General features: G+C 39.9%; 1 long non-coding RNA gene across 1 annotated transcript; it reads left to right on the forward strand.

Annotated features, from left to right (window-relative positions):
* Positions 1–2,761: 2,761 nt before the first annotated feature.
* On the forward strand, positions 2,762–8,001 carry LOC130684044 (uncharacterized). Its single transcript, XR_008998164.1, has 2 exons — positions 2,762–3,806; positions 6,952–8,001. It is a non-coding gene; the product is annotated as an uncharacterized LOC130684044 (long non-coding RNA).
* The last annotated feature ends 17,482 nt before the right edge of the window (positions 8,002–25,483 follow it).

The raw sequence follows: 25,483 nt of genomic DNA on the forward strand, positions 1-25,483 counted from the left end.
AAGATGCTCCACATCGCTAATTATCAGAGAAATGCAAATTAAAACTACAATGAGGTATCACCTCACACCAGTAAGGATGGCTGCCATCCAAAAGACAAACAACAAATGTTGGCGAGGCTGTGGAGAAAGGGGAACCCTCCTACACTGCTGGTGGGAATGTAAATTAGTTCAACCATTGTGGAAAGCAGTATGGAGGTACATCAAAATGCTCAAAACAGACTTACCATTTGACCCAGGAATTCCACTCCTAGGAATTTACCCTAAGAATGCAGCAATCAAGTATGAGAAAGACCAATGCACCTCTGTGTTTATCACAGCACTATTTACAATAGCCAAGAATTGGAAGCAACCTAAATGTCCATCAATAGATGAATGGATAAAGAAGAAGTGGTACATATACACAATGGAATACTACTCAGCCATAAGAAAAGGGCAAATCCTACCATTTGCAGCAACATGGATGGAGCCGGAGAGTATTATTCTCAGTGAAACAAGCCAAGTGGAGAAAGAGAAATACCAACTGATTTCACTCATCTGTGGAATATAAGAAGAAAGGAAAAACTGAAGGAACAAAATAGCAGCAGAATCACAGAACTCAAGAATGGACTAACAGGTACCAAAGAGAAAGGAACTGGGGAGGATGGGTGGGTAGGGAGGGATAAGTGGGGGGAGAAGAGGAGTTTATTAAGATTAGCATGCATGGGGGGTAGGAGAAAGGGGAGGGCTGTACAACACAGAGAAGGCAAGTAGTGATTCTACAACATTTGCTATGCTGATGGACAGTGACTACAAAGGGGTTTATAGGGGGGACCTGGTATAGGGGAGAGCCTAGTAAACATAATATTCGTCATGTAAGCATAGATCAGTGATACCAAAAAAAAAAAAAAAAAGGGCAGTTCCTGTGTGGAGACCTCCAGTGAGTACTACACAAGGGTATAAAGGGCATATAAAAGTGTGGGCAAAGGGTCTGTTTGTGTTTATACAGAGGATCAAAGCCTAATTGGGCTACCCCGAAAATGAACTAAGATACGATATGAAAAAGAACTTCCAACATCTGCACCCTCTGGAAGACTCATGCCAGAAGATGATCATCAAAAAACCCCAACAAAGATCCACGCACTGCTACAGCTGTAGATGCACTCATCCCACCAGTTCCTGGACTTGCCATGGGAATGAAGAAGGAGATATCTAAGCTGGCCTGTGCATACAGTAAAACAACAAATTTGACTGGATCTATACTGTTGGAACTCAACCAAGAATTAGGAGAAGTGCAAATTGTAGCGCTCCAAAATCTTACAACTACAGACTATTTACTGTTAAAAGAACATATGGGATGTGAACAGTCCCCAGGAATGGGTTGTTTTAATTCGTCTGATTGTTCTCAGACTGTTCAAGTTCAGTTGGACAATATCAACCATATCATAGATAAGTTTTCACAAATGCCTAAGGTGCCTAACTGGTTTTCTTGGTTTCACTGGAGATGGCTGGTAATTACAGGTATGCTTTGGTTATGTAACTATACTCCTATTATGTTAATGTGTGTGTGCAATTTAATTAGTAGTTTAAAACCTATATATGCTGAAGTTACTCTACAAGAAGATATGTCAAAGAAATAATCAATCTTCCCATGTTTTCTTCCGCCTGCTACTTCTATAGCTTTTCTTCTTCCTTCCTAATTACAACCCTTAAATAGAATTCATGCCTCATATCAAATTTACCGAGCATCATAATTCTTCCAAGTGGTAAAGATACCTCAAGACAAATGCTGGGCATAGAAGCCACAAGGCATAAGTATGCAAAGAAGTAAAAAGCTAACCTTTTCAAACAATAAGGCTTCTCTCTCACTTACCAACTTTACATTTGCCTGTATGGCCCCGGAAGATGACTGGTTATCCAGAGACGCGTAAGATTCCTCAAGGGAGGAACAACCACAGTCACAGGGGGGCCATCAGGTGAGAAATTGGGGATCAACAGAGGTGAGGCTTAGAACCTCACCCCCCCTGTTTTGAGAGAAATCTTCTGCATCCGTGGATGTTTTATTGCCCTTGTCTAGCTTGGATTAACACATAGTCTACAGGCACACACCTGATCTTCTACATTTGCTCTCTTACAACACTAAACTATGTTTTCTACCTTTATCTTGTATCTACCTACCACTTCAGCATTTTATTAAAAATAATAATAATAAAGAGAGAAATGTGGTATCCACATATAAATCAAGTATAAAAACCAAATGAGTATTCATATTTGAACTGACTGTTTATAGTTCATAATGCATGAGCAAAACCGAAAGCTTCTGTGACGACTGCCCTTGTACTGTTCACGATGTAACTTATTCACTATGTAAGAATTTGTTCTCCATGTAAGAACTTGTTCATTATGCTTCAGAAGATTGGAGACTGATGAAAATTAGGCTTGGGGTGGATTAATGATTGTGCATTGAGCATTGACTCCCCTATACAGAATTTTATTGTTGTTAACAACCATTTGATCAATAAATATGAGAGATGCCCTCACAACAACAACAACAAAAAAAAAAAGTACACACTTCCAATTGTAAAATAAATAAGTAACCAGGATGTGATGTATAGCATAAGGAATATAGTCAAAATATTGTAACAACTTGGTATGGTGATAGCTGGTACCCAGAATTATCATGTATATAAATGTTTAATCACTGTGTTGTACACCTGAAACTAATGTAATGTAATACTGTGTGTCAACTACCCTTCAATAAAAAATAATTATCTACAAAAAAAAAAAAAAGTATAGCTCAATGAAGACCTGGGAGGAAATAAAATATAAAGCCTCCAGTGATGTCCTTGAAATAATACTACCAAAGAAGAGATGGCTTTAGGGTAGAGAGGCCTCCTCATCCCCAGAGGTGGTCAAGGAAAGGCAGGGGTTCCAGGCTCTCAAGAAGACTGCAGAGAACAAAGGAAGATTCTTTGAAATATTGATTTCAAATTTTGTTCAAAATGTGAAATCAATGATATATTAATTCTAAATAATCCTCTACTCTGCTAGGTAAGTCTATGGAATCTGTCTTATCCTCATGGCTTCTACGCATGAGATATGTCTAAAAATCTCTTCCAAGTCCAATCCAGAATCAACACTTACATAAAGCAGGAAGGAAATATAAGTGCTCTGGGTCATTCCTTGACAGCAATGACCAAAATGGCAGTTACAGTGGTATTTGTGTGATTAGCTCTTTAATGTCTCTTTCTTTCCAGGTTTTCTCAACTGGGGTTCCTCACCTAAACCACAGAACTCAGAAAATGCATAGCAAATCATTTTCTCAATTACTCCAGGGAATCTGACTTCAAGCAATTGTAAGAGTTGTTTACCTAGTCTATGTGAGGTTGTTATTTGTATGTCTAAAGTCTGTCGGATGGGAAATCAGTTAGGAAGGATGGAATGAACTGGGGAAAACAAGGTCAATCTAGACCTTACAAGGCAAAACTGGAACTCATCATTGTCTTTCAGCATCCCCAAGCCTCCAGCCTTGAGGATGCAGTGTCCTGAAGGCAGAACTGGCTTCACAGAACTGTGATCTATGCAGTCCACTCAGGGCCCCTTGCTCAAAAGGATCTCATGCTTGGTTTAATGCTATTGTTGCCATCTTGAAATTCAATGTTTGAACAAAAGGAATTTTGTATTTTCATTTTACAGCCAGCCTCAGAAATTATGCATCCAGATAGCCTGTGAAAAGGCTGGTGACCCTCATCATGCACCTAGCTCAGGAGTTGGAAAAACAGAAGCAGAAGATTCCGTTGTTGGCCCATGCCGACCACATTTGCCAGCAGGTAAATGACAATATGTGTTAGCTTCTGCCTAATGCCTAGCACTGACCTCCCCAGTGAAAAATGAATATGCTTGCCCTTTCATTTCCACCAGCCAAATCTCCAAAGAAAATGTTTCCAATGGCCTAACACTAACTCAGAATTATGCAGGAAAAGGAATTGTTGGAAATGTAGAATGAGCTTAGCTAAGTTGACAGACTAAAAATGCACCATCCAAGCCACTGTATAGACAAACCATTTCATTAGAATCCAATGGGGTGCAATAGGACAGAACAGAAAGAGCCCTGAGACTTGAGTTCAAAGCCCAGATCTGTCACTCAGTCACTGCAACATTAGACATCGGATCTCTGATATTCAATTTCCTCACCTGTAAAATACATATAACAATACCTACTTGCAGAATCATTGTGAGAATTTGAGAAAAGATCCTTAATATGTGCACACTATTTTAAATAAATAGATTAGAAAGATATATACAATACCTGAAAAACTTCTACATTACTGAATAAAACACACAGACAAATAAGCAATTTATGAGAATGAGCTATGGCTCTTGGTTGCAAAAAAACTAGGGCTCTTTTTTATTCTATTGTGTTAACCAATAGCACTTCAACCAATCTCTCCTGGGATACCCTAAGTTGCAGAAGAAAGTAAATGTACTGCTTCAGGGGATTCTTGCTACAAATACAAAATTCTGTTGCCTTATTTTATCTTGAAAAAATCTGTGTAACTCTTGCCTTCTGTTCTTTGATAGGGCTGTATATGTTTTCATATAAAAATGACACTTGAACGACTTATGAGTGAAATCAGTTAACTCTTTCTTTTAAATCCTCAAACACAATGGATGTTTTCCAAAAAGGATGTACCCCCACCACCTGGCATCTCTATGATAATGATGGTGATGATGAAGAATAGCCAACTCTACTGAACACTTAGTATGTATCAGATACAACAAGACAAATTTTAAATGGATTATTTCATTTCACGTTACTAACATCTTCATTTTGTTAAATGGAAATTAGGAAACTAAAGGTCAGAGCTGTTGGGCAGCTCATCTGAGATCCAAAGACTGGAAATCAATCACAAGTGATGCAAGTGATCAAAAGGCAGGGGGCTCAAGAGTCTACTTTTGTAATCGCTATTCAATATTGTCTCTCTAAAGAATTCTGTGCTAAGTTTAAGTAGCTCAGTAAAGAAAACTGATTCACAAACAATTACTTTAAAACATACATGCAGCAAACTTGAGCTTTCAGCTTCTGTAAATTGGTAGTTACTCTGCAAAGCATTATGAAAATGGCAGGTGGGCAGGCAAGAAATGAAATGAAAGAGATGGAGGTTGAGATGAAGGAAAAGAGAGAAGAGAGACATTCATTATGAACTGAGAATGAGTTATGTTAAATTCGATATGCCTGTGTGCCTTTCCTCAGTTGCAAAGTACAGGTCTGACTGACAATTAACTGCATCAAAACCCAGATACATTCAGTATGTACTGAGGTAAGAAGAGGCAGACACTCCCATCTACCCAGGAAATACGAAGTACAGAGATTCTGGAATGCAGGCTTCTGGAGTCACAACTGTAGCTTCCCATAAAGTCAAAGCCAAGGCTAAGATAAAAATGCAAATGAAACACTTTGAGCATAATACTCTCAACAAGCAAATATGCCTCCTCCTAGAAGCCCTAGCAGATCCCAGGAGCCACAACTAATGAATCCTGACCTTTTATACTCATGGCATATATTATATCAGCTTCCTTCAGCATAATTTATATACTAATTCATCACCCTTCCATTGCCCAGATCTTTCAGCCTTGGAAGGTTAGAATACTATTTTAAAAGTATATAAAATATATAAAATAAACTGCTGTAATCCACGTAATATCCAGCACACTGCTTTGCTCATAGAAAGCACATTCAATAAATATGTGTTAATCAGGAGATGATTATGCTCCTCACCATGAACAATTGGAAGAGGCAAAAATTACTCCAAACCAAAGCTGCTTAAAAACATTTGGCATTTAATGAGTGAAGGAGTGGTTAAAAGCCACTGTATTATGAGAAAACATGTTTTTAGTGTAAAAGATAGTTTGCCAAGCACTCCAGGTTTATTTTAATTCAAAAAAGTGATTAGACTTTTAAAAACATGATTTTTTTTTCTTCCTCGCCATTCTGATCATCACCACAGGGTAGAAACTGTCTGGTGTCATCTTCCTGTCTCTATTCAGTATGTTTTACCAGTGTGACTCAGAAGATGGAATTGCTTTGGTCTAAAAAAGAGAAAATCTACAGGCTGAGATGTTTCTGGCTGATACAGAAGGATTTTCATTCCTTCTTTTCATTTTGTAATTAACAATCAGCAGTTCTATGTGTATTTTTTCAGTGTGCTTTTTCCCATTGAATATTGGTTATGGTGAGCTCAGCAACCCTTCCTGCTTCACTGTTTCTACTGACACCCTCCAGTCCATAGTTTCTAGCATAATTATTCAACTTTTCTCTTGATTCTGTGATGTTCAGAGATGAAACTGTATGAACAGATTGAGTGCAAAGTATGAATAAATATTATAGGCACCCTAATATGCTCTGTTGTTCTAATAATTTTCCAAAATAGAAGATCATTCTTGCCACATTGGTCACATAGACACATAGACACATAGAGTGATTTAAATGGTTGCTGCGATTAGTACTTTGAAGACTCTTTATGCCCTATCCACTCCATCCTGAATGTCCTACTCTATCTCCCAATATTCAGATTTTGCTGTCTTTCATTTCTCAGCTGATGTGCTGCCAGTTCTATGAAGTCTTCCCGTACACCTCCTTCACCAGATTCGAGCAATATGTAGTAGCTACCAGCATCAGTGTTGTTATTACTAACGCGTACAACTGGTTTGATTGCCCCGAAGCAGAATTCTAAAACACTAGCCTAGGTCCTGGGGCCTCCCCCATGACCCCCTCATACCATCTCCACTGGGGCCCACTCTGACTGGGGCAGTGCCACATAGGAAGGCAAAAATATGAGATGCTCATGTGCCAGTGCCCAGGCCTACAGCACTGGCACACTGGCACTGCTGATCTCCATGTGAATGTATTGCCCAGATTAGGGATTTAAGCGACAAGTAACACTTCTTTAATTTCATTTCTCTCTACTTTTTCAGAGTCACCATTTTCAGTCCCAGTCCAGCCTAAACACTGATTTTTGCCAACTGATCACATGGGCTCTCAGGAGAAAATCCATAACTAAGACGTGGATGTCAAGTTAATAAACCTGCAGAACACTATTGTTAAATTCCATCAGGATGATGCAAGTTTACTAACTAGAACCCATTTATAATTATAGTATTTGTCAATATATTTGTCATAACTAAAATTCCATTGTCATTAAGCCACATACTCTGGAATATTAATCCATGATTGTTTCATTTTAAGAATACTAAATGAAAGTAAAGAGACATTTCAAAATAAGGTTACATGATAAAATTAAATTTTATGAAACAGTTTTAAGATATCAGAATACTTTCTATAACAAAACTTGAGTACATAATATCCTCCTACAATAAAAAATAATGAAATTTCAAAGAGAAAAAGGCAGAAATGAGTTACATAAACACTCAACTTTGGGGAAGGAAAGGAAGGACAAAAGATGAAAGAAAGGGGAAAAAAAATCAACACAAAAGAGCATTAGCTCTAAAATCCTGTGCACAGACCTCCAGCTGTTTTTTCTTGACTTTATTTTTATATGTGACCCTCAACATAATATAAGCATGGAATTCATTTCTTGGTACAACTCATAATTAATTTACTCAAAATATTTCTAATCAATATTTTCCAGGTAACTTTTTAACTCTCATTTTAATCGTTTAAACTTAAAGACATATGAAAATGCATTAATAGTATTTTTTAGCTGTGTTTATAAATATATAGAACATATTTAAGCTTTGATTTTAGTGGTTCTATGTCTTCTACTAGATTTTAAGTTCCTTGAAATGAAATAAAATAAGGACATTTCATCTTTTTTATTATCTTTCCACCCCTAAGAAACTGTATTGCAAGTAGTCATGTTTAAAATCATTTTCCTATTCCCTGGCTTATTTTGAGAAGCCTTAGGAGGTAATCCTAAACTGGTTATCAAACAATGCAAACATCTTTTAAATATTGAGTCATGGGTACACTGAATAGTTTTATTAATAGTACTGAAATAATGTAACTTAACAGAAATACAATGGAAAGTTATTTTTTAAATAGACCCTAAAGGGTAGACTCTGTGATTACTTTCCCCTCTCTGTTAATACTGTCAGGAAAAATCTATTTAGATTTCAAGTGTGAGACCGTGAGCTTTCAGGCTATGCATCACCACACTTGATATCTTCAATGCCTAGCATACTTGTTCAGCACAGAGAAGGTGTCAATAAATGTCCTTAGTTAAAGATTAAGATTCACTGCATATTAGGTATATGTTGGCTAACATAAAAGTAACTATAAGGTATTGTCAATTGATATTATTTCTGAAATGACTTGGTGCTTTCATTTTTCATCTTCAGCAAAGACCTAAATACATAAGAGCAAACTGATGTTTCTGCTTGCAGTACAATTCAGAATTGTCATGCTCATGGGCAGGTGGAGTAAGTATGGAAGGGACTGTATATACTAAGCAATGCCCTTTAGGGAAATATTACAGCAGTGTATAAATCCAGACATTCTGCCAGCAGACTGAAGTTCCCTTCAACTTTACACTCAAACAAGATAGGCCTGATTGAACAGTCTGGAGGAGGCTGGGGATTCTGTCCCCCAGCCCTAAATTGTAAAAGCATTCGACTTTACATGTTCAGATGGTCACCTTCAGAGAGAGAGAGAGAGGATGACAATGTGACACCTTGCTTAGGCAAGAAAAATTTCTTCCCTGCAAACATTGGAGGTAGAAAATTACCCCTGTATAACAGGCATGGTTACATAACATTCATGAAACAGATGAACCATGAATTCCAATGAAAGCTTCATTCTTTCAGAATGCCATAAGTACTAGAAGTGAATTTATGGACTCGCCTGAAGTGCAGATGCTCAATCTGAGTCCTCTGGCAGCCTCGCTCTTTTAAAAGCAAGTTGAATCCCAGAGCTCTCGAAGATGGAGAGTCAGCAGAGAGCTAACCTCCCCTGATTGTCTGATCAAGATTCCACTTGAGCGGAGACACCAGCTTACTGGTTATTGTGTCTAATGAGTAAATTTGCAAGCCTCTCACTTTAAAAGAGTTGTGTGCGCTTATTTTCCACAAATGAAGAGATCTGGTAAAAGATTTTGCAATTTAGCCCCATCTTTTACACATTTTTAGACAAAGCAGGGAAACACAACTTTTAAAAACTGGCTAATGGATTCTTTTTTTTTTTTCTTTTCTTTCTTTCTGTTTTTGGCAGGGAGGTCAGAACAGCGCAAGGTGTTCATTGTGAGGTTTCTCTGCCCATTAACAATTGTTTAACACAGATACTCCCCAGCTGCATTTTATTTCTTTATGTTATTGACATCCGTATTCCTAGGAGCTGTCTAGCTGTTTGAGACTGGCTTTTATCTTTTCCTAGTATTTGGAGTCTAAAATGGACAATGACAAGCAGTCCCAGCCTTACTGAAGCTCATCAAACTGTCTCATTCAAAGTGATGACTGAGTTGGATTAAACCCAAGGGCTCGGCTACTGGTATTAACCCATCAGATGTTGCAGCCCCTCAGCGGCTTTAATCATTGGGGTAGGATTAGTAGGCATGTTCTGCCGCAGACGCCATGCCTAGGAAATTATGCCAGGAGAATGTGGATGCTTCAATGGGCTGAGCTTTAATCACACCAGGCAAAACATGACAGTTTGGAAATTAACTCGGAAGGATAAACTTGGAAAGGAGATTAAAATAGCCTGGGTGTTTATCAACAGATTGTACACTATTAGCCAAGCAGATTTCCCAAACTCCCAGTGAGCACCCCTGTGGTTGGTGCCCTCCATGCTTTTTCTTTGAAAATAAACAATGAAGAGTTTACACAGGCACAGAATAGGTAAGGCAGGTAAGGAGCTAATAGGGTTATAGGTAACAATCATACACATTGCAGGCAGCACAAACACTCAGAGATAGTATTGGCAGGGTCTCCAACAGAATTTAAAATACTTTCTGCTCCAAGTCTGCACATGTCCAAATAAATCACCATGCACTTGAGCTCCGCCGGGCTACTTCTATTTTGGTTTTTTGGGGTTTTTTTTTTTGTTTTTTTTTCCCTTCCTGGCCATAATAAGCATGTGTGATTGTCAGGCCCTGTTGTTCTTCAGGCCAAATAAAAAATACAATATCAACTTCTTTCAAAGATGCGGCCACCAGCGCAATAGAAGAATGCAAATAAATCAATTCTGCATGCTTGAGCCCATCTCCCTTTCATGCAAGCCTGATGATAGAGAGGGCTCCTTTGCCCCCAAGTCTGCCTTATCATTTGGAGGTATGAAAAATAGATTGTGTCACAGTAATGAGGCCCAGGAAGAGGGAGCTTGTTATAAGCTGATTACAGTTTAGATTGAAGGACTGGTTCTCATTAGCTCTTTTAGATTGGACAGCATCCTTGAGCCGTAGTAATTACTGAAAGTAATTTTTGAAAGGGAGGGTGGGGCAGCTGGTACAAGGAGAGACTCAAACAGTTGCGTGGGGATTGGAAGGAGGGGTGGGAGGAGAGAGTTGCATCTTGCCAGGTTGTTATTACCCCCAATACTCGGGCAAAAAGCAGCAGCTGTGCCTGGCTACTTCCTTGTTAGCTCTCCAGCAAGGAGAAAAGAGGGATTTGCGTGGAGGAATGAATAAAGCAGAAGCGGTAAGAGGCCTATTTAAAGTTCAAGTGGGCAGCGTGACTCCCCGGAGCTATGCCATCAACACACAGAAGCTCAGTTTTCATCCCATAATAAATGTGATGAAGGCAGGTTTCACTGCTAGTTACAGAAGCAGACTTGAAAAGCAGACAGTAAATGATGGTCAAGGTAAAATGACCTATTTTCTTGCTTCATTAAGTAGATCTAAGACCTTGACCATATCCCTGTGTCCAATAGGATGAAACATGCAACCTTATCAGCCTTGAAGGTTTTTTGACCAAGTCTTTGCATGTGTTGTTCCAAATGCAGGTTTTTGATCCAGCATCTTCTTTGGTCTAGGTTAGAAGTTTCAGGGGAGAAAATGTGCTCTTAGCTGGTAGTTTGGTTTTTTTGACTTGGGGAGACTGGGAAATTGGAGGCTTGGTTTCTAGCTCTGGACCTGCCACTAACTAGATTTCTGGTGACTGTAAATAAACCGCTTAACCTCTCAATGTGTCTGAGAAATAAAAGAAGTAAATCTGATGTTTTCTAATATCCCTTATAATTAGTGATGTCTCTGATTCCAATTATTGTCTTTTTGAGGTAATTTATTTAGAATGAGATAAAGAATACGAAAAGAATAAAAAGGACTTCTCTTCTAAATGAATGAACAAATTCTGCATAGGATTAAGATGAAAATTTCTTACTCCTAAACATAAAAGATTTGGGCTGTACTTTAAGGGGAAAACAAGGAACATTTACTGAGATCCTAATATGTGGAAGACTTCTATGCATTGACCCCTCAATAACCCTGCAAGATGAACACAGATGAAGAGTTTGAACCCCTGAAATGCCATGTCACATGCGCATGGTGACACAGCTCGAATGTGGGAGAGACACCACAGCCTAGGAAGCTGCCCACTCACATGAGCAACATGGCCATCAAACAGTTAGACCGAGTCAGTGAAAATTACAGAAGGAACGGATGGCCCTTTTTATATGTATGTATCCAAAGACTTCTCTAAATATCCCTTAAACTCTCAGATTGTTGCCTGCTTTCCCTCCACGAAAGTCCCTCCTTTGAATTAACAAATGCACCATCCCCAGAAAGCCCTGATTCATACACGAATGTGCTACCTGGGAGGATATAAATTCATTAAGGCATTAGTAAAAATTAACAGTCTTTATAAAATTAACAGCCTGAATGTATTTGATTAGCCAATTCAGTAGAAAGTAGATACTAAGGGGAGAACATGCAGTTGAAATGTCTCCTCCAGAGACGGGATCCAGAAAGGTCTGGAACTCGGAACCTTATTTCAAGTGTCAAGGCCAAGGGCGTGCCCCAGTTAGGCTTCCTGGGCAGCTAGACAGCAACAGGGGCACTAGGGACATCAGAATGCCATGCAGGGCTGGTGAGGAACAGCTGGGTGATGGGAGGTGAAAACAAAGAGAGGAAGGGAATTTTGTGGGGGGTTGGGGGGCACAGGTGGCTGCAGGGGCACCAAGTCACATATTATCACTTGACTATTTTGCTAAAGATTACAAGTAGCTCTCAAGATTCAAGACTTTTATATTATAGAATTGTAAAAATGATTTAGCCCTTTCAAACTGAAATAACTGAAAACCACCCCCACATGCAAACCTACGAAATAGAGGAGGCCCACTTTTATGTGCATTCTATACTGGGCTTCTGTGCAACATATAGTTTGAAGAAAGGAATTGGGTGTTAAGAAAGAATGAGAGAAATGGAAGGAAGGAAGGAAGGAAGGAAGGAAGGAAGGAAGGAAGGAAGGAAGGAAGGAAGGAAGGAAGGAAGGAAGGAAGGAAGGAAGGAAGGAAGGAAGGAAGGAAGGAAGGAAGGAAGGAAGGAAGGAAGGAAGGAAGGAAGGAAGGAAGGAGGGAGGGAGGGAGGGAAGGAAGGAAGGAAGGAGGGAGGGAGGGAGGGAAAAGGTGGGCAGGGAAACAGGAAAGGAGCAAGGAGAGGAGGGAAAGTAAGTTTGGAAACCAATGATCTAATCCAGCAGTTGGCAAACTTTTTCAGCAAAGAGCCAGATAGTAAATAATTTAGGATTTACAGTTCACTGGTCTCTGTGGCAAGTACACAACTCTGCATTAACAAATGAACATGGCTGTATTCCAATAAAACTTTATTCACAAACCAGGCAACGGTTGACCCCTGATTCTAGGCCAAGCTCCCTATGGCCTTACAGCTAAAGAAAATGAGGCCCCCAAATCATTAAATAATTGCCCAAAGTTAATCAGGCCTTCTCCAAAATCAGTGTTTTTTTTCTACAGAATCTCAGTATAGACCTCCTTGAATTTAAAGTATTAGTTACACATTGAAAGAAAGGTGCTCACAGACAATTGAAAATTCAGGTCTGAGGGTGGGCTTTCATTCCAGGGTAAGGTCTGTTTGGACCTAAATTTCAGCATCACTGATAAAGGCAACTAGAGAAGTTATGGCCTGGAGGAAGTCGCCAAGGAAGAGCAGAGAGGGGACACACCAGCAGGCATTTGGGGAATGCCTAGCTTAAGATGCCATGGGGAAAAGGGATGCCAGATTACTTGTGCACGTGTGCACACACACACACACGGGCAGGCACACATGTTATATACATCACCTTGTTCAACTTTCACAGAATGTTGTCAGCATTCATTGACAGACATGAAGACACTGAGGGTGGAGCTCTAAGAAATTGCTCAAACCCACATGGTTGGCAACTGGCAGAAATGGGATGAGGAGCAGGCATGTTTCATCTTTTGCTTTTGTTGTTCTCATATGAGAAATGGTAGAAGTTTATAAACTTCTATATTTATAAACAAGTTTACCTGAATCTTATCATTGTATTTCCCTTTATATATTATTATATTAACCACCCTGATATTAAGAAGCAAGGACACATTCTGAAGTTATTATTACCTCAGAATTATGTAACTAGCTCTAACATTAAAACTCAATTCTCTTCAAAAGCTTTTAACTTAACCCTCTCTCTCAATCTCTGTCTCTTTTTCTCACACACTGTCTTTTTCTCTGTGTGTCTCACTGTCATTCTCTCTTTTTCCTCATATGTGTGGGTGGGATTCAAGCCCTGTAAACTGATTGCCACCTGGGCAAGGGTCACAGCCTGCCCACTGGTCTCCCCGTCCCCTCTCTTCTTGTTTGCTCTGCAACCGGAATGATCTTGTTTAAATGAATGCTTCCTTGGTTTCCCTTTGCTTTTAGCCTAACTTACAGCATAGGCTCCCATCCCTGCCTCTCCTGCCCCTCCGTACATTCCTGGCTTCCTCTTTTCCCAAATGCCCTTTCTCTGCCCTCCGGAGACAGGAACTTTCAGAATCCCTAAGAAGGCTGATTCCCAGGAATCCAAAGAGGCCTTTAAAGGTGTTTTGCCTTTGGGTAAAGCTCTTCACCCAGGCTTGCCCACCTGCTCTGGCCCACCTAATTCCTGTTTGCTTTTTGGAGCTCAAGACAAAAGAGGTATCTTTGGGGCTGCCTCCCCTGATTCGCCAGGCTAGGTCACTCGTCACTGTGACTATCACAGAGCAGCCTAGAGCACTTCTAGGATTTGAAATTACATATGCATTAGCATGATTATTTAATTTTGAGCCTTCTGTGAGACTGAAAGTCCCAGAAAGGCAAAGACCATGTTTGTTTTTCCTAATCCTGCATTCGATACAGGGTCTGATGTAAAGGGGACTAACAGATACCATTTGTTGATTAATAAATAAAACCACCTCTCAACTTAACCTCTAATGCTCACCATGGCTATTAAAACTCTCTCCACCGATTCTGAGCTAATTATAAAAATCATCTTAAAATGTGTTCTCTTTCCTAATACCAGGATGGTTAATACAGAAAAATAAATACACATATGATGATAAGCTTCAGGCAAAGTTGTCTTGTAGGTTTCTCTAACATTTTTTCTACAATAACAACAAAAACAAAAAGATGAAATTTAGCTGCTTGATATATTCCCAAGCTACTTAAAAAAACAAAACATCTGTTGCCAGAGAGATTTAACGATTTTTTTCTTTTTCCTTACCTAGTCAGTAGATGTTTCCTGGGAGAATTCAAACTACTGTGCAAGACAGCACTTTTCCATGGAGGACAGTCTCTCAAGGTGCACAAGAAAGCACAAAGCCAAAGTCAGAGGCTGAACAGAGAAACCCAAAGAGAACTTTCTCCAGCACAGTCCCTGGCACTAAAGGCCAACCAGCCCTACTCCACTCTTTTGCCCTGTAGCAAGACAGGCCCTGGAGCTAAGTCTTACATAGTGCCTCTTGGAACTTTCTGCAGAGATCACTGAATGGAATTATTGTTCAGCAATTGCCCAAGCATACAGCTTAACTTTATGAGTTTACATATTGTGTCTTGGTATGATTAACTTTAGTAACTGCCTTTCCTAAACACCTACACCTGAAATTAAAATACTAAAGAGAAGGCAAACGCAACTCAATTCCCCAAGGAGCAGATGGGCCCAATCATACCCAGCCATGGATTGCATGAAGCAACAGATTGTGCATCTTTTCACAAATCCTCAAATTAGAAATTTCATAGCATCATGAATTGCAAGATGAAGTCTGTTTTCCTGAGGAGTTTTTGTGCTGACCTGATGCCAGCCTCTAAGCCTCCATCTCTCTGATGGGGTGCTTTGCAAATAAAAAGTGCTTTACAATCTATTTAATTAGCTATTGTGCACAACCATTCTAGCAATTCAGATGACTGTTATTTGTATTTTATGGTTGCATTAACTTGCTCAAAACATGCCCTGGACAATTTCTTGGTGTCTGATTTCATACCAGTTCAATGGAGCTAGAAACAGTGAGCAAGGCGGGGACCCATATGCAGCATCACATCCCACTTCCTCTTGGACTGCACCACCCATACCACAGTATTAGTAGTGGGCCAGGCACCTGAATGCCCCTTGGCATTTGCATGGGATGGATATATAGGATCTGTCCTTTGACTGACTGCTAATCCCATCAATTAATCTGCAGGAGATGGCTGGCTGAGGGCACCTGTCCAGGTGTCTCTGATCTAAAGAGGAGACACACCTAGTCCAGTGGAGATTGGGGAACTTGCTGAAAGGGCTGGAAACCTCAGTTTCAGGGAGTAGCATTTCTTAGTGGGTGACTCAGACATGCTTCTGGAAGCTTCTCAAACTGAGAGAAAACTGGAGAGTAGAATATTTGCCATACCTAAAATATGGCACTTTTATTCACTGGAATGATATTCAGAAGTAAAAAACAATGAATTAAATTTACATGAATCAACACAGAAAAAATTCTCAAAAACAATCACTGAGTAGGAGGGGCGGAAGATGGCGGCGTGAGTAGAGCAGCGGAAATCTCCTCCCAAAACCACATATATCTATGAAAATATAACAAAGACAACCCTTCCTAGAATAAAGACCAGAGGACACAGGACAATATCCAGACCACATCCGCACCTGAGAGAACCCAGCGCCTCGCGAAGGGGGTAAGATACAAGCCCCGGCCCCGCGGGAGCCGAGCGCCCCTCCCCCCAGCTCCCGGCGGGAGAAGAGCAGGCAGCGCGGGAGGGAGACGGAGCCCAGGGCTGCCGAACACCCAGCCCCAGCCATCCGGGCCAGAGCACAGACACAGTGCGTGCCCAGGGGGCCCTGGATGCTAGGGAAACAGGGCAGAAAGAACAGTGAGCGGGCACCGGAGTACATAAGAAAAGCGAGCAACCAATTTGTTTTTTTTTTTTTTTTTTGCTGTTTTGTTTTGGCGAGCGCTTTTTGGAAGTCTTAAAGGGATAGGGACCCCAATACTAGGGAAGCAGGTTAGCAAGACTGGTGAGCAGAAGCCTGAGGCTGGTGCCGGAGAATAAAGAAAAACGATCAGTCACTTTTTTTCTTCTTTTTTTTTAAATTTAAATTTTTTTTTTTTTTTTTTTTGTGGTCGTTGTTTTGTTTTGGCTGGTGCTTTTTGGAAGTCTTAAAGGGGCAGGGCGGGTCACTTAATCCAGAGGTAGGGAATCCGGGATCTCTGGGCACCCTAACCCCTGGGCTGCAGGGAGCAGGGAGGCCCCTTACGGAGGTAAATAGCCTCCCAGCCGCTCCTGCTCCAACGCGACTCCACCATTTTGGAGTAGCTGCCCGAGCCAGGCCACGCCCACAGCAACAGCGGAGATTAACTCCATAGCAGCCGGGCAGGAAGCAGAAACCCTGTCTGCGCGCAGCTGCCCAGCACAAGCCACTAGAGGCCGCTGTTCTCCCAGGAGAGGAGGGCCACAAACCAACAAGAAAGGAGGTCCTTCCAGCCGTCACTCGTCCCAGTTCTGCAAACTATTCCTATCACCATGAAAAGGCAAAGCTACAGGCAGACAAAGATCACAGAGACAACACCAGAGAAGGAGACAGACCTAACCAGTCTTCCTGAAAAAGAAATCAAAATAAGAATCATAAACATGCTGACAGAGACGCAGAGAAATACGAAAGAGAAATGGGATGAAGTCCGGACGGAGATCACAGATGCCAGAAAGGAGATCGCAGAAATGAAACAAACTCTGGAAGGGTTTATAAGCAGAATGGATAGGATGCAAGAGGCCATTGATGGAATTGAAATCAGAGAACAGGAACGCATAGAAGCTGACACAGAGAGAGACAAAAGGATCTCCAGGAATGAAACAATATTAAGAGAACTGTGTGACCAATCCAAAAGGAACAATATCCGTATTATAGGGGTCCCAGAAGAAGAAGAGAGAGGAAAAGAGATGGAAAGTATCTTAGAAGAAATAATTGCTGAAAACTTCCCCAACCTGGGGGAGGAAGTAATCGAACAGACCACGGAAATACACAGAACCCCCAACAGAAAGGATCCAAGAAGGACAACACCAAGACACATAATAATTAAAATGGCAAAGATCAAGGACAAGGAAAGAGTGTTAAAGGCAGCTAGAGAGAAAAAGGTCACCTATAAAGGGAAACCCATCAGGCTAACGTCAGATTTCTCAACAGAAACCCTACAGGACAGAAGAGAATGGCATGATATATTTAATACAATGAAACAGAAGGGCCGTGAACCAAGGATACTGTATCCAGCACGACTATCATTCAAATATGACGGTGGGATTAAACAATTCCCAGACAAACAAAAGCTGAGGGAATTTGCTTTCCACAAACCACCTCTACAGAACATCTTACAGGGATGCTCTAGATGGGAGCACTCCTAGAAATAGCACAGCACAAAACACCCAACATATGAAGAATCGAGGAGGAGGAACAAGAAGGGAGAGAAGAAAAGAATCTCCAGACAGTGTATATAACAGCTCAATAAGCGAGCTAAGTTAGGCAGTAAGATACTAAAGAGGCTAACCTTGAACCTTTGGTAACCACGAATTTAAAGCCTGCAATGGCAATAAGTACATATCTTTCAATAGTCACCCTAAATGTTAATGGGTTGAATGCACCAATCAAAAGACACAGAGTAACAGAATGGATAAAAAAGCAAGACCCATCTATATGCTGCTTACAAGAAACTCACCTCAAACCCAAAGACATGTACAGACTAAAAGTCAAGGGATGGAAAAACATATTTCAAGCAAACAACAGTGAGAAGAAAGCAGGGGTTGCAGTACTAATATCAGACAAAATAGACTTCAAAACAAAGAAAGTAACAAGAGATAAAGAAGGACACTACATAATGATAAAGGGCTCAGTCAAACAAGAGGATATAACCATTCTAAATATATATGCACCCAACACAGGAGCACCAGCATATGTGAAACAAATACTAACAGAACTAAAGGGGGATATAGACTGCAATGCATTCATTCTAGGAGACTTCAACACACCACTCACCCCAAAGGATAGATCCACTGGGCAGAAAATAAGTAAGGACACGGAAGCACTGAACAACACAGTAGAGCAGATGGACCTAATAGACATCTATAGAACTCTACATCCAAAAGCAGCGGGATATACATTCTTCTCAAGTGCACATGGAACATTCTCCAGAATAGACCACATACTAGGCCACAAAAAGAGCCTCAGAAAATTCCAAAAGATTGAAATCCTACCAACCAACTTTTCAGACCACAAAGGCATAAAACTAGAAATAAACTGTACAAAGAAAGCAAAGAGGCTCACGAACACATGGAGGCTTAACAACACGCTCCTAAATAATCAATGGATCAATGACCAAATCAAAATGGAGATCCAGCAATATATGGAAACAAATGACAACAACAAAACTAAGCCCCAACTTCTTTGGGACGCAGCAAAAGCAGTCTTAAGAGGAAAGTATATAGCAATCCAAGCATATTTAAAAAAGGAAGAACAATCCCAAATGAGTGGTCTAATGTCACAATTATCGAAATTGGAAAAAGAAGAACAAATGAGGCCTAAGGTCAGCAGAAGGAGGGACATAACAAAGATCAGAGAAGAAATAAACAAAATTGAGAAAAATAAAACAATAGCAAAAATCAATGAAACCAAGAGCTGGTTCTTCGAGAAAATAAACAAAATAGATGAGCCTCTAGCCAGACTTATTAAGAGGAAAAGAGAGTCAACACAAATCAACAGTATCAGAAACGAGAAAGGAAAAATCATGACGGACCCCACAGAAATAAAAAGAATTATTAGAGAATACTATGAAAACCTATATGCTAACAAGCTGGGAAACCTAGGAGAAATGGACAACTTCCTAGAAAAATACAACCTTCCAAGACTGACCCAGAAAGTAATAGAAAATCTAAACAGACCAATTACCATCAACGAAATTGAAGCGGTAATCAAAGAACTACCAAAGAACAAAATCCCCGGGCCAGATGGATTTACCTGAGAATTTTATCAGACATACAGGGAAGACATAATACCCATTCTCCTTAAAGTTTTCCAAAAAATAGAGGAGGAGGGGATACTCCCAAACTCATTCTATGAAGCTAACATCACCCTAATACCAAAACCAGGCAAAAACCCCACCAAAAAAGAAAACTACAGACCAATATCCCTGATGAGTGTAGATGCAAAAATACTCAACAAAATATTAGCAAACCGAATTCAAAAATACATCAAAAGTATCATAAACCATGACCAAGTAGGATTCATCCCAGGGATGCAAGGATGGTACAACATTCGAAAGTCCATCAACATCATACACCACATCAACAAAAAGAAAGACAAAAACCACATGATCATCTCCATAGATGCTGAAAAAGCATTTGACAAAGTTCAACATCCATTCATGATAAAAACTCTCAGCAAAATGGGAATAGAGGGCAAGTACCTCAACATAATAAAGGCCATGTATGATAAACCCACAGCCAACATCATAGTGATTAGTGAGAAGCTGAAAGCTTTTCCTCTGAGATCGGGAACTAGACAGGGATGCCCACTCTCCCCACTGTTATTCAACATAGTACTGGAGGTCCTAGCCATGGCAATCAGACAAAACAAAGAAATACAAGAACCCAGATTGGTAAAGAAGAAGTTAAACTGTCACTATTTGCAGATGACATGATATTGTACATAAAAAACCCTAAAGACCCCACCCCAAAACTACTAGAACTGATATCGGAATACAGCAAAGTTGCAGGATACAAAATTAACACACAGAAATCTGTAGCTTTCCTATACACTAACAATGAACTAATAGAAAGAGAAATCTGGAAAACAATTCCATTCACAATTGCATCAAAAAGAATAAAATACCTAGGAATAAATCTAACCAAAGAAGTGAATGATCTATACTCTGAAAACTACAAGTCACTCTTAAGAGAAATTAAAGGGGACACTAACAAATGGAAACTCATCCCATGCTCGTGGCTAGGAACAATTAATATCATCAAAATGGCCATCTTGCCCAAAGTAATATACAGATTTGATGCAATCCCTATCAAATTACCAGCAACATTCTTCAATGAACTGGAACAAATAATTCAAAAATTCATATGGAAACACCAAAAACCCCGAATAGCCAAAGCAATCCTGAGAAAGAAGAATAAAGTAGGGGGGATCTCACTCCCCAATTTCAAGCTCTACTATAAAGCCATAGTAATCAAGACAATTTGGTACTGGCACAAGAACAGAGCCACAGACCAATGGAACAGACTAGAGAATCCAGACATTAATCCAGACATATATGGTCAATTAATATTTGATAAAGGAGCCATGGACATACAATGGCGAAATGACAGTCTCTTCAACAGATGGTGCTGGCAAAACTGGACAGCTGCATGTAGGAGAATGAAACTGGACCATTGTCTAACCCCATATACAAAAGTAAATTCAAAATGGATCAAAGACCTGAATGTAAGCCATGAAACCATTAAACTTGTGGAAAAAAACATAGGCAAAAACCTCTTAGACATAAACATGAGTGACTCTTCTTGAACATATCTCCCCGGGCAAGAAAAACAACTGCAAAAATGAACAAGTGGGACTATATTAAGCTGAAAAGCTTCTGTACAGCAAAAGACACCATCAATAGAACAAAAACGAACCCTACTGTATGGGAGAATATATTTGAAAATGACACATCCGATAAAGGCTTGACGTCCAGAATATATAAAGAGCTCACACCCCTCAACAAACAAAAAACAAATAATCCAATTAAAAAATGGGCAGAGGAACTGAACAGACAGTTCTCCAAAAAAGAAATACAGATGGCCAACAGACACATGAAAAGATGCTCCACATCACTAGTTATCAGAGAAATGCAAATTAAAACTACAATGAGGTATCACCTCACACCAGTTAGGATGGCTGCCATCCAAAAGACAAACAACAACAAATGTTGGCGAGGCTGTGGAGAAAGGGGAACCCTCCTACACTGCTGGTGGGAATGTAAACTAGTTCAACCATTGTGGAAAGCAGTATGGAGGTTCATCAAAGTGCTCAAAACAGACTTACCATTTGACCCAGGAATTCCACTCCTAGGAATTTACCCTAAGAACGCAGCAATCAAGTTTGAGAAAGACAGATGCACCCTTATGTTTATTGCAGCACTATTTACAATAGCCAAGAATTGGAAACAACCTAAATGTCCATCGGTAGATGAACGGATAAAGAAGATGTGGTACATATACACAATGGAATACTACTCAGCCATAAGAAAAGGGCAAATCCTACCATTTGCAGCAACATGGATGGAGCTGGAGGGTATTATGCTCAGTGAAACAAGCCAAGCGGAGAAAGAGAAATACCAGATGATTTCACTCATCTGTGGAGTATAAGAACAAAGGAAAAAAAGAAGGAACAAAACAGCAGCAGAATCACAGAACCCAAGAATGGACTAACAGGTACCAAAGGGAAAGGGACTGGGGAGGATGGGTGGGAAGGGAGGGATAAGGGGGGGGAGGAAGAAGGGGGTTATTAAGATCAGCATGCATGGGGGGGTGGGAGAATGTTGAGGGCTGTACAACACATAGAAGACAAGTAGTGATTCTACAACATTTAGCTATGCTGATGGACAGTGATTGTAAAGGGGTTTATAGCAGGGACCTGGTATAGGGGAGAGCCTAGTAAACATAATATTCTTCATGTAAGTGTAGATTAAAGATAACAAAAAAAAAAAAAAAGAAAAAAGAAAGAAAGAAAGAAAATGGGGATTACTCCATGATATGATAAAACTAACTGTAAATCAATGATTAATGCATGCTTTAAATATCCTTAATTTTGATCTCTTAAACAGTGTCAGTTGATCAGCTACGGAGGTACACTTTTCTGATAATATTCCTTTCTCTTAAAAAAAAAAAAAGCAGTTTCTGTGTGGTGACCTCCAATGAGTACTACACAATGGTATAAAGGGTATATAATAGTGTAGGCAAAGGGTCTGTTTGTGTTTATACAGAGGATCAAAGCCTAATTTGACTACCCCGAAAATGAACTAAGATACGATATGAAAAAGAACTTCCAAAATCAGCCCTCTCTGGAAGACTCATGCCAGAAGATGATCATCAAAAAACCCCAACAAAGATCCACGCGCTGCTACAGCTGTAGATGCACTCATCCCACCGGTTCCTGGACTTGCCATGGGAATGAGGAAGGAGATATCTAAGCTGGCCTGTGCATACAGTAAAACAACAAATTTGACTGGATCTACACTGTTGGAACTCAACCAAGATTTAGGAAAAGTGCAAGTTGTAGCACTCCAAAATCTTACAACTACAGACTATCTACTGTTAAAAGAACATATGGGATGTGAACAGTTCCCAGGAATGGGCTGTTTTAATTTGTCTGATTTCTCTCAGACTGTTCAGGTACAGTTGGACAATATCCATCATATCATAGACAAATTTTCACAAATGCCTAGGGTGCCTAACTGGTTTTCTTGGCTTCACTGGAGATGGCTGGTAATTATAGATCTGCTTTTGTTATGTAACTGTATTCCTATTATGTTAATGTGTGTGTGCAATTTAATTAGTAGTTTAAAACCTATACATGCTGAAGTTACTCTACAAGAAGATATGTCAAAGAAATGATCAATCTTACCATGTTTTCTTCTGCCTGCTACTTCTATAGCTTTTCTTCTTCCTTCCTAATTACAACCCTTAAATAGAATTCGTGCCTCATATCGAATTTACTGAGTATCATAATTCCTCCAAGTGGTAAAGATACCTCAAGACAAATGCTGGGCATAGAAGCCACAGGGCATAAATATGCAAAGAAGTAAAAAACTAACCTTTTCAAACAATAAGGCTTCTCTCTCACTTACCAACTTTACATTTCCCTGTATGGCCCCGGAAGATGACTGGTTAGCCAGAGACGGGTAAGATTCCTCAAGGGAGGAACAACCTAAGACAGGCACAGTCGCAGGGGGGCCATCAGGTGAGAAATTGGGGATCAACAGAGGTGAGGCTTAGAACCTCACCCCCCCTGTTTTGAGAGAAATCTTCTGCATCCGTGGATGTTTTATTGCCCTTGTCTAGCTTGGATTAACACATAGTCTATAGGCACACACCTGATCATCCACATTTGTTCACTTACAACACTAAACTAAGTTTTCTACCTTTATCTTACAACTACCTACCACTTCAGCATTTTATTTAAAATAATAATAATAATAATAATAAAGGGAGAAATGTGGGATCCACATATAAATCAAGTATAAAAATCAAACGAATATTCATATTTGACCTGATTGTCTATAGTTCATAATGCATGAACAAAACCGAAAGTTTCTGTGATGACTGCCCTTGCGCTGTTCACCATGTACGAACTTATTCACTATGTAAGAATTTGTTCACCATGTAAGAACTTGTTCATTATGCTTCAGAAGATTGGAGACTGACGAGAATTAGGTTTGGGGTGGATTAATGATTGTGCATTGAGCATTGACTCCCCTATACAGAATTCTATTGTTGTTACCAACCATTTGATCAATAAATATGAGAGATGCCCTCTCAAAAAAAAAAAAATTCATATAATGTATATTTATATATATTCATATATACCATATTTATTGCATGTAGCATATTTTATATACTGTATATGATAATTTTAAGAGCTAAAATAATATATACTAAATTCATCAGAGTGGTTGTTCCTGGGGGAATAATTAGAGCTGATTCTCAAAGAGGCCATGCATATAATTAATGATCGATGAAATTATAAAAAGAAAAGAGATTAAACAACAAAATAGAATAGAGCAATAATAGTAGCTAAGATGTACTGCATCCTTATTCTAAGCCAGGCACTCTCTGAAATGCTCTACATATTTTAATTCATTTAATCATCACATGTCACCATGAGGTAGGCACTATCATAAAGCCCATTTTGTACAAGAGGTGATCAGTGCCCGGGGGTTACATTCTCCAGCCAAGGTAGACAGATGTCAAGGAGCAGAGGTCAAGGACTGAGCAAGGGGAGCAAGCCAAGACAGAGACTGAGGCAGAAGGCTTTCATCCTGTGTTTGATCAGAATGATCTCAATGGCCCCTAAATCTCTAATTTGACTTTCCAGAAGCCCTGTCAGCTCTCCTGGGAGAGACCATCCCCTGATGACAGTGCAAAGGTGCCAGAACAGGTACATTATGAGACCTGGCTCTACTTCTAGCAGGAGACCAGGAGGTGCTCATAGACAAGTGCTCTCAGCCTACTCCACTGTCACAAAGAAGTCAGAATCAGAGCACACACGGTTAACAAGGCAGAAAGACGTCAGCCTCCTAACATTCTGAAGGACTAACTTCTAACATAAGTGATCAAGGTTCATGAATTACTGAATGTTGTAAAGACCAAAAAAAAGAAGTTAAACCAGTACTTTCCTTTTTTTTTTTCTTCAGTGTTTTTCAAAATTTACTCTGAAGATATTGACCTGGCTTAGGTATGTTTTTTTTTTCTCAAGGGAAAGGTTGAAACTTGCAAGGTGCAGAGGCATAAATTTGATTGGTAACTCAAAATACAGTTTTTATCTGGCTCAAAAATGTAGACAAAATAGGATTTCCTTTTTCCTTCTTTCTTTTTGTGGCTAGGTTTCAGATTGAAGTCACTAGCTGTTAGCCATGGCAAATGTGCATGTATTTCCTATCCCTCCCCAAACTTCAAAAAACTGATGTAACTAAACTTTTTTTTTAAAGCAATCAAATTCAAAAAGACAAAGAGAATAGGAAAAATGACAACAGTGGATGAGAGCTTATTGTATTAACGCCTTGGAAGAACAAAGGCAAATACAGGAGAGTAACAGTTGCATGGAAAATGGGACACTGAGCAGAAGCAGGCCCGTTCACCCTGCTCAGGACTGGAGGTTTCAACCAGGGGCTCATAAAGGGAGACTGGTTGAAAGTCTGCATGTGAGTTTGGAACTCTGGACCCCCTCTCCTGCTTCACAAAGCCAGGTCCCCACCAGACCCCAATATCTAATTGTGGTAGAAATAGAATCTGAGAGGCCTGAGATGCAGGTGTGTCCAGCACAGTGAGGGTGG

This window comes from Manis pentadactyla, chromosome 6 (assembly GCF_030020395.1).
Source record: "Manis pentadactyla isolate mManPen7 chromosome 6, mManPen7.hap1, whole genome shotgun sequence".
In the NCBI taxonomy this organism is placed as follows: domain Eukaryota; kingdom Metazoa; phylum Chordata; class Mammalia; order Pholidota; family Manidae; genus Manis; species Manis pentadactyla.